The 8067-nt window shown below is 49.7% G+C and overlaps 1 long non-coding RNA gene across 1 annotated transcript; it reads left to right on the top strand.

Moving 5' to 3' along the window:
- Positions 1-235: 235 nt before the first annotated feature.
- LOC139176301 (uncharacterized) lies at positions 236-4403 on the top strand. The gene is made up of 2 exons (XR_011560698.1): positions 236-1479; positions 4246-4403. It is a non-coding gene; the product is annotated as an uncharacterized lncRNA (long non-coding RNA).
- The last annotated feature ends 3664 nt before the right edge of the window (positions 4404-8067 follow it).

Raw genomic sequence — 8067 nt, 5'->3', positions numbered from 1 at the left:
CGTCCAACAGCGGAGCACAATACTTAATCCATACAATAAATTCCTTTTTCCGGGCTCAGCAGGAAAAGGATTGGGGCGGGCTGGGGGCGGCTGCTTTCAAACCAGATCACAAGGTGGCACAACACTCACTTTCCGTTTGTTCTCTGCATACGTAGTCACTGTGCTGGTTGCTAAGAGAGAGTTGTTGGCATGTCTCACATCTGCTAGATTGTCAGCAGCTTGGTTAATGTAGATACTGTGCTGCTCATCTCTGCGTTCCCAGGCCTGGCATGCACCGGGCATACTCCGCACATTGCACAATGAAGGCTGCCCGAGAGGTCCTGCCAAGGGCCAGGGTGGCACCATTCCACTTGCCCCTCCCTTCTTCTCCCCCCAAGCAGTTAGTAAGCTCTGTGTTTGGTGTAGAGTAGTTGCCCAACAAATATTTGATGAATAAGTAAAAGCAAAATATTTGCCTGCCGACAAGGAAGGTCTCAGGACAACGTTCACAGGGGACTCTGCCTGCCCTGCTCTTACCTGTCCTCACCCGACCAAGGCCAGTGAAAGAGCCCCTGGCACACTGCTGTGGACTTCCCCTCGGGATGATGAGAGTCAGCACGGGTCAGAAAGCTCCCTGCAGCCCAGGGAATGGAGAACTGCTTTCACAAGGCTCATCGGCAGCCTGTAGGGCGGAAGGCATCCTGCCTTCATCACACTCAGGAGCAGTTCTGACATTTGGCACATGCCGATGAAGCCCCTACTGGGAACCAAACCCTGGGGACAGAGCAGAACACACAGGTACAGTTTCTGCCTTCATGGAACTCATATCCCCTCTCAGGGAGGCTGGCGGTGCAAACAAATGCGTAAGGTGTCCCGATGGTGGGGGTAATAAAGACCACAAAGGGAAAGGGGGAGCACTGGGCCTGGGTGCTGCTCTGCGTAGAGGTCACAGAGGACCGGGAGGAAGGCAACATTCGATCTGGGGCCTGAATTCAGTGGTCCATCCCAGTAGAAGTCCACATGTCTCCCCCACACCTCTCCACTTTCTGCAGCAGGCCAAGCCCACCTCAGGGCCTTTGCTCCACCTGTTTGCACTGCCTGTGATTCTCCTTCACCGTGTCAAGTCTTTGCTTCAATGTCACCTTCTGGGTGAGCCCTGGCTTGACTACCCGGTTTGAAAGGTCAGTGCCTTCCCTCTCCCCAGCCCCTTAAACTGGGCTCTGTGTTCCCCGTAACGCATATCACCTTCTGACATAGCTTTTCTGCTGTTGCCCTTCTCCCCTCCCTAGCGTGGAAGCCTGATCGGTGAGGGAATTCTCTCGCTTCCGCTCACTCACCCAACCCAAGTGCCTGGAGAAATGCACAGAGCAAGTGCCCATAAGTGCTTCAAACACCCACTGCTCATTTGACGTGCCTGCCCTGCTCCAGACGCTGCCCCGGGGTGGCAAGAAGCCCCTCCGTGTCGGGAGAGGGGGCGTGGAATGCCACACCTGCCTCCCTGTAAGCTGTTCTGGGCCAACGCTGGGGGAAGGTGGCATGCTTGGCTTGGGAATCCCTGGGCTCCCCTTCCAGGCCCCCTCAGCTCCGAAGAGCACAGAGCCAGGACCTTTCTCAGATCAGCAAGCTGGAGGGGGCCCGCAGAGAGTGGGCATGGCCAGAGCCCCGGGGCAGAGTTGAGGGGGGCTGGGAGCGTGCCCGATCTGCCAGGGTGGGTCGGGGTTGAGGCGAGAGGCACAGGGCCTCCTGGAGAAGCCGATGGAGGGGGAACACCTGTCCTCACGGACTCCCTCAGGGACTCTAGACACCACACCACTTCCACTGTGCAAGGCTTCTGGCTCTCTCAGCGGGGTATCTGGGAGAATGAAGTGCCTGAATGCCTGATGACAGACATGGGAGCTGAGCACAGGAGTGTGCATATGTGTGTGTGTGTGTGTGTATGAGTGAGTGATGGTGGGGAAGAAGCAGTGCCTTCTCTTGTCACAGTTATTTGTGACTGAATTTCAGATTTCCATCTTCAGAGCCGATGTCTGCCATGAACTCAGCCACCCCTCCTCATCCCAGCCCTGCCACAACTGTTCCTGAGTTTCTGGCCAGGGCACTGACCCCTCTGCCTTCCCAAGCAGGGATGTTCAGATGCCTTTTCCTCAAACTTAGCACTGATGCCCACTGTGCCAGGATGCCCTCCCTGCTGTGACCACTCCAGGCTGACAGGTTCCCCAGCCTCTCAGTCTCTTAATGGCCAACAAGCGTTCCCTGGGGCTGCTCAGAGTTCAGTCCAAAGTAGTGAATTTCTCCCTTGCTTCCTCTACTTCTGAGCTATGAAATTATCTATTGAGCAAATCAATAATTCATCAGATTATCCACACTTAGTCTAAATTAGATCTCATCGCCTCTGGCTAGACTTTGAAGTCTCGCTTCACCTGACTCCACTACCCAGCCAGCCACCCCACAGAGTCCAGCCGGCTTGCGGTGCTGGATCCCTTCTCCCCAACCACGTGGTCCCCACACCACAGTCCCCTGCTGCCCGAGAGTGGCCCAGTCTGGTCCCCTGGCCAGAAGCCCATCCTTTCTCTTCATTGTAATCCAGCTTGCTCGTCTTAAATTCTAGCCTTCACCGTGAGCTTCCCAGGGTTTCTGCTGCAGACCGAATTACTTTACGATCAGAAGCACACAACTTTGCATTGACTTGCACTCCATTTGTTTCACAGTTGCAAACTTAACACAAGGGCTGGACTCTAACAGACCCCTGACATCCCTGCATCATGCCCAGCACAGAACACACAATGCATGCTGTTGAATAGCACCTCTTTGCTTCCACCCTCCTCTCCAGTGCACCCCCTCTCTCTTCACCGAGACCTCAGTCCCCCTTTCCCTTCAGTCCGTGGGGACTAGGCAGCCCCAGCTATGCGGTCAGACTTTGGATTGTAGCGAATCAAGCTGGCTGCAAGCCTCCTGAAGAGATCAGGTATGGAGCTAGAACAGATTACAGGCCCGTTGGTAGGGCAACCGCAGCAAGTCAGAGGAGAGACGGTGGGAGTCCGTCCAAGGAGCCGCTGTCCGCCAGTGGAGACAAGCGGACGGATTCAAGAGGTCAGCTGAGGCACTTCTGCATCTACTCATCCTTCCAGATGCATCTCCCCCAACGAGCCATGACAGAGACTGCGTAGTATGTGGAATTCAGTTCTCAGTCCAGGTGATGAAACCGAGGTGAGGAAGGGTGGAGTGGGTTGTCCAGGTTCACACAGCTGGTCCGGATGGGCTTGGGACTCACATCCAGACCCTCAGACATCCAGTCCTCTTTCTGATCTCATGTCCTGGAACTCACACTAGAGCTGCCTTGGGAAGACGGGTGTCAAGCTCGAGAACCCTGACTCGGCTACCTGCCTGTGGCTATTTACACAGTTCCAACTGATCTGTGGTAACCGGTAATTATTTTTGCTGAAGTTTTTCAAGCTCTATTTGTTTTTTACTCTCCAGCAGACAAGCTACAGGAAAGAGCAGCTTGAGAGATAAATGGGCGGGGAGAGCCTGTCTGACCCTGGGATAGAAGGTTCCGGGAGCCCAGAGGCCAGTCTCTGCCTGGCTCCCCTCTGCTCCCTGCCCCTCCTCAGGCTCTCTCCCCACAGACGGAGGTGGGCCTCCCGAACCAGCTCTCTCTCCTCAGTGTCTCTCAGGACATTCTCTGCCTGGCTCCCCTCGACTCCCTGCCCCTCCTCAGGCTCTCTCCCCACAGACGGAGGCAGGTCTCCTGAGCCAGCGCTCTCTCCTCAGTGTCTCTCAGGACAAGTCTCTTCCAGGGGGCAAGAAAGTCACCAGCGTTCCTCACTCACTTTCTGTCATGCAACCATTTCCCGTTGGCACATCTCTCAAGGTACAGACTGTTGGAGGAAGAGAGAAGGAAGGAACACTGCAAGCGTGGATTGTTCATTCTCTGAATGAAGTATGACTGAGATGCTGCCTAGCTGGTTGGTGGGTCATCCCACTCTGCTTGGGGTACCCCCTTCCTCTTTCTAAGGTTCTCTGAGTGTTCAGGGTGTTTTCAATTTGGAGACTAGGATCTAATCCCTCTGTGCTGGGTTGCTGTGTGGGTGTGGAGGGCAGGCCTCCTCCACTCACTGAACCTGCTCCTGCCTCACTCCTCATTCTCCCCTGGGGTTCAGACCACTCAGCTTCACTTCAAGCAACAGCCGCCGTCTCCTCCCAGGGAACCAACTCTTCCCAGCCATGCCTTTGGTAAGGTGGATTTTCTTTTGTTTTATCTTTTAGAGTGGAGACACAGGAAGCTGTCAGTTCCACCCAAAGTGATCAAAAGAGCCTAAATATTAGTATTCAAAGCATGGATGATCTTCCTGGAGTAGAAGCTGGAAATTGCTCTCTTTTGTGACATGCCTATAGGCAGGAAAATAAACACAATAATTTCTCAATCTGGCTGTCTTACCACACTACCATTTACCAGGTAATTCATAAGCACAATTTATGGGCCTCACTATTATTATCTCAAGGTAGTTATTATCAACTACATTTTACATGTGAAGAGATTTGGAGAGATTAAAAAAATTTTTTTTCTGTACAAGAACACTCACCTATTAAGTGATGGAGTGGGGATTCAAACCCCAGGCTGGCCAAAGGCTGTTTCCACTACCCCAGCCATGGCTGGGTAGAGCTGAGTTCTCTTCACCAAAGGCATTTGCATTATCAAAGCCCTGGAAAAGCCAAAAAAAGAAATGCCCAAGTAAAGTCTTCAGGAGTAAATGTAGTGGGGAGTTAGCTTCTGGAGACTGTTTCCAGAGCCTCTCCAATGTATACCAGACCAAATATAAATAGATACATGAATAAATAAGCATTTAATAAGGTGCTAAAGTGTTTAGAATTTAAATGTGCTGATGTCTGCCGCTTACACTGAAATGTGTCAAGCATAAGAATGGACTGATGGACGGATAGACGGACAGATGTGCGATAAAACAAATATACCAAAATGTTAGTTATCCAATCTAAGTGGTGGGAATTCATTATGCAATTCTTTAAATTCTTATGGGTGTTTAAATCTTTATAATAATATATTTGAGGGAGAATAAATCATACAGCTGAGTCACACCCACCTCTTGTCACAACACCTTGGCTTGAGGGAACTTGATCATTAGTCACCGAGCTCTTCCTGCAAGAAGAGTCCTAGACTATACACTTGAGACTACAGAATAAAGAACGGAAAGGTAGTTCCTGCTTTGTGAAAATTTAAGATACCTGGGAGAAAATAGGACAGTCATAAAATCAGCAGTTGTAACAATAGTAGCTCTTTATTTTCTGCAAGGTTACAAATTACTTGTAACTCTACCCCACTCCAGTACTCTTGCCTGGAAAATCCCATGGACAGAGGAGCCTGGAAGGATGCAGTCCATGGGGTTGCTGAGAATTGGACACGACTGAGCGACTTCACTTTCACTTTTCACTTTCGTGCATTGGAGAAGAAAATGGCAACCCACTCCAGTGTTCGTGCCTGGAGAATCCCAGGGGGAGCCTGGTAGACTGTCGTCTATCAGATCAGTCGCTCAGTCGTGTCCGACTCTTTGCAACCCCATGAATCGCAGCACGCCAGGCCTCCCTGTCCATCACCAACTCCCGGAGTTCACTCAGACTCATGTCCATCAAGTCAGTGATGCCATCCAACCATCTCATCCTCTGTCGTCCCCTTCTCCTCCTGCCCCCAATCCGTCCCAGCATCAGAGTCTTTTCCAATGAGTCAACTCTTCGCATGAGGTGGCCAAAGTACTGGAGTTTCAGCTTTAGCATCATTCCTTCTAAAGAAATCCCAGGGCTGATCTCCTTCAGAATGGACTGGTTGGATCTCCTTGCAGTCCAAGGGACTCTCAAGAGTCTTCTCCAACACCACAGTTCAAAAGCATCAATTCTTTGGTGCTCAGCCTTATTCACAGTCCAACTCTCACATACATACATGACCACAGGAAAAACCATAGCTTTGATTAGACGAACCTTTGATGGCAAAGGAATGTCTCTGCTTTTGAATATGCTATCTAGGTTGGTCATAACCTTCCTTCCAAGGAGTAAGCATCTTTTAATTTCATGGCTGCAGTCACTATCTGCATTGATTTTGGAGCCCAGAAAAATAAGGTCTGACACTGTATACACTGTTTCCCCATCTATTTCCCATGAAGTGATGGGACCGGATGCCATGATCTTCGTTTTCTGAATGTTGAAATTTAAGCCCACTTTTTCACTCTCCACTTTCACTTTCATCAAGAGGCTCTTTATTTCCTCTTCACTTTCTGCCATAAGGGTGCTGTCATCTGCATATCTGAGGTTGTTGATATTTCTCCCGGCAATCTTGATTCCAGCTTGTGTTTCTTCCAGTCCAGCGTTTCTCATGATGTACTCTGCATAGAAGTTAAATAAGCAGGGTGACAATATACAGCCTTGACGTACTCCTTTTCCTATTTGGAACCAGTCTGTTGTTCCATGTCCAGTTCTAATGGTTGCTTCCTGACCTGCATACAAATTTCTCAAGAGGCAGATCAGGTGGTCTGGTATTCCCATCTCTTTCAGAATTTTCCACAGTTTATTGTGATCCACACAGTCAAAGGCTTTGGCATAGTCAATAAAGCAGAAATAGATGTTTTTCTGGAACTCTCTTGCTTTTTCTACGATCCAGCAGATGTTGGCAATTTGATCTCTGGTTCCTCTGCCTTTTCTAAAACCAGCTTGAACATCGGGAAGTTCACGGTTCACATATTGCTGAAGCCTGGCTTGGAGAATTTTAAGCATTACTTTACTAGCGTGTGAGATGAGTGCAATTGTGCAGTAGTTTGAGCATTCTTTGGCATTGCTTTTCTTTGGGATTGGAATGAAAACTGACCTTTTGCAGTCCTGTGGCCACTGCTGAGTTTTCCAAAATTGCTGGCATATTGAGTGCAGCAGTTTCACAGCATCATCTTTCAGGATTTGGAATAGCTCAACTGGAAATCCATCACCTCCACTAGCTTTGTTCATAGTGATGCTTTCTAAGACCCACTTGACTTCACATTCCAGGATGTCTGGCTCTAGGTGAGTGATCACACCATTGTGATTATCTGGGTCATGAAGATCTTTTTTGTACAGTTCTTCTGTGTATTCTTGCCATCTCTTCTTAATATCTTCTGCTTCTGTTAGGTCCATACCATTTCTGTCCTTTATCGAGCCCATCTTTGCATGAAATGTTCCTTTGGTATCTCGGATTTTCTTGAAGAGATCTCTAGTCTTTCCTATTCTGTTGTTTTCCTCTATTTCTTTGCATTGATCGCTGAAGAAGGCTTTCTTATCTCTTCTTGCTATTCTTTGGAACTCTGCATTCAGATGTTTATATCTTTCCTTTTCTCCTTTGCTTTTCGCAGCGGGAGGAGCTACCCCACCTCCCTAAGCCCTAGGCCAGGGGTGGCGGCCGGGAGGACCAACCCCACGCCATGGCTGCGCAGGCACAGGAGGGCCTAGAGGAGCTATCCCACGTTGAAGATCAGGAAGGGCGGCGGTGAGGAGATACCCATCGTCCAAGGTAAGGAGCATTGGCTGCACTTTGCTGGAGCAGCCGTGAAGAGATACCCCACACCCAAGGTAAGAGAAACCCAAGTAAGATGGTAGGTGTTGCAAGAGGGCATCAGAGGGCAAACACACTGAAACCATACTCACAGAAAACTAGTCAATCTAGTCACACTAGGACCACAGCCTTGTCTAACTCAATGAAACTAAGCCATGCCCGTGGGGCAACCCAAGATGGGCGGGTCATGGTGGAGAGATCTGACAGAATGTGGTCCACTGGAGAAGGGAATGGCAAACCACTTCAGTATTCTTGCCTTGAGAACCCCATGAACAGTATGAAAAGGCAAAATGATAGGATACTGAAAGAGGAACTCCCCAGGTCGGTAGGTGCCCAATATGCTACTGGAGATCAGTGGAGAAATAACTCCAGAAAGAATGAAGGGATGGAGCCAAAGCAAAAAGAATACCCAGTTGTGGATGTGACTGGTGATAGAAGCAAGGTCTGATTGCGGTAAAGAGCAATATTGCATAAGAACCTGGAATGTTAGGTCCATGAATCAAGGC

Source organism: Bos indicus, chromosome 16, assembly GCF_029378745.1.
Source record: "Bos indicus isolate NIAB-ARS_2022 breed Sahiwal x Tharparkar chromosome 16, NIAB-ARS_B.indTharparkar_mat_pri_1.0, whole genome shotgun sequence".
Classification (NCBI taxonomy): Eukaryota; Metazoa; Chordata; class Mammalia; order Artiodactyla; family Bovidae; genus Bos; species Bos indicus.
This window is presented reverse-complemented; position numbering and strand designations above follow the sequence as displayed.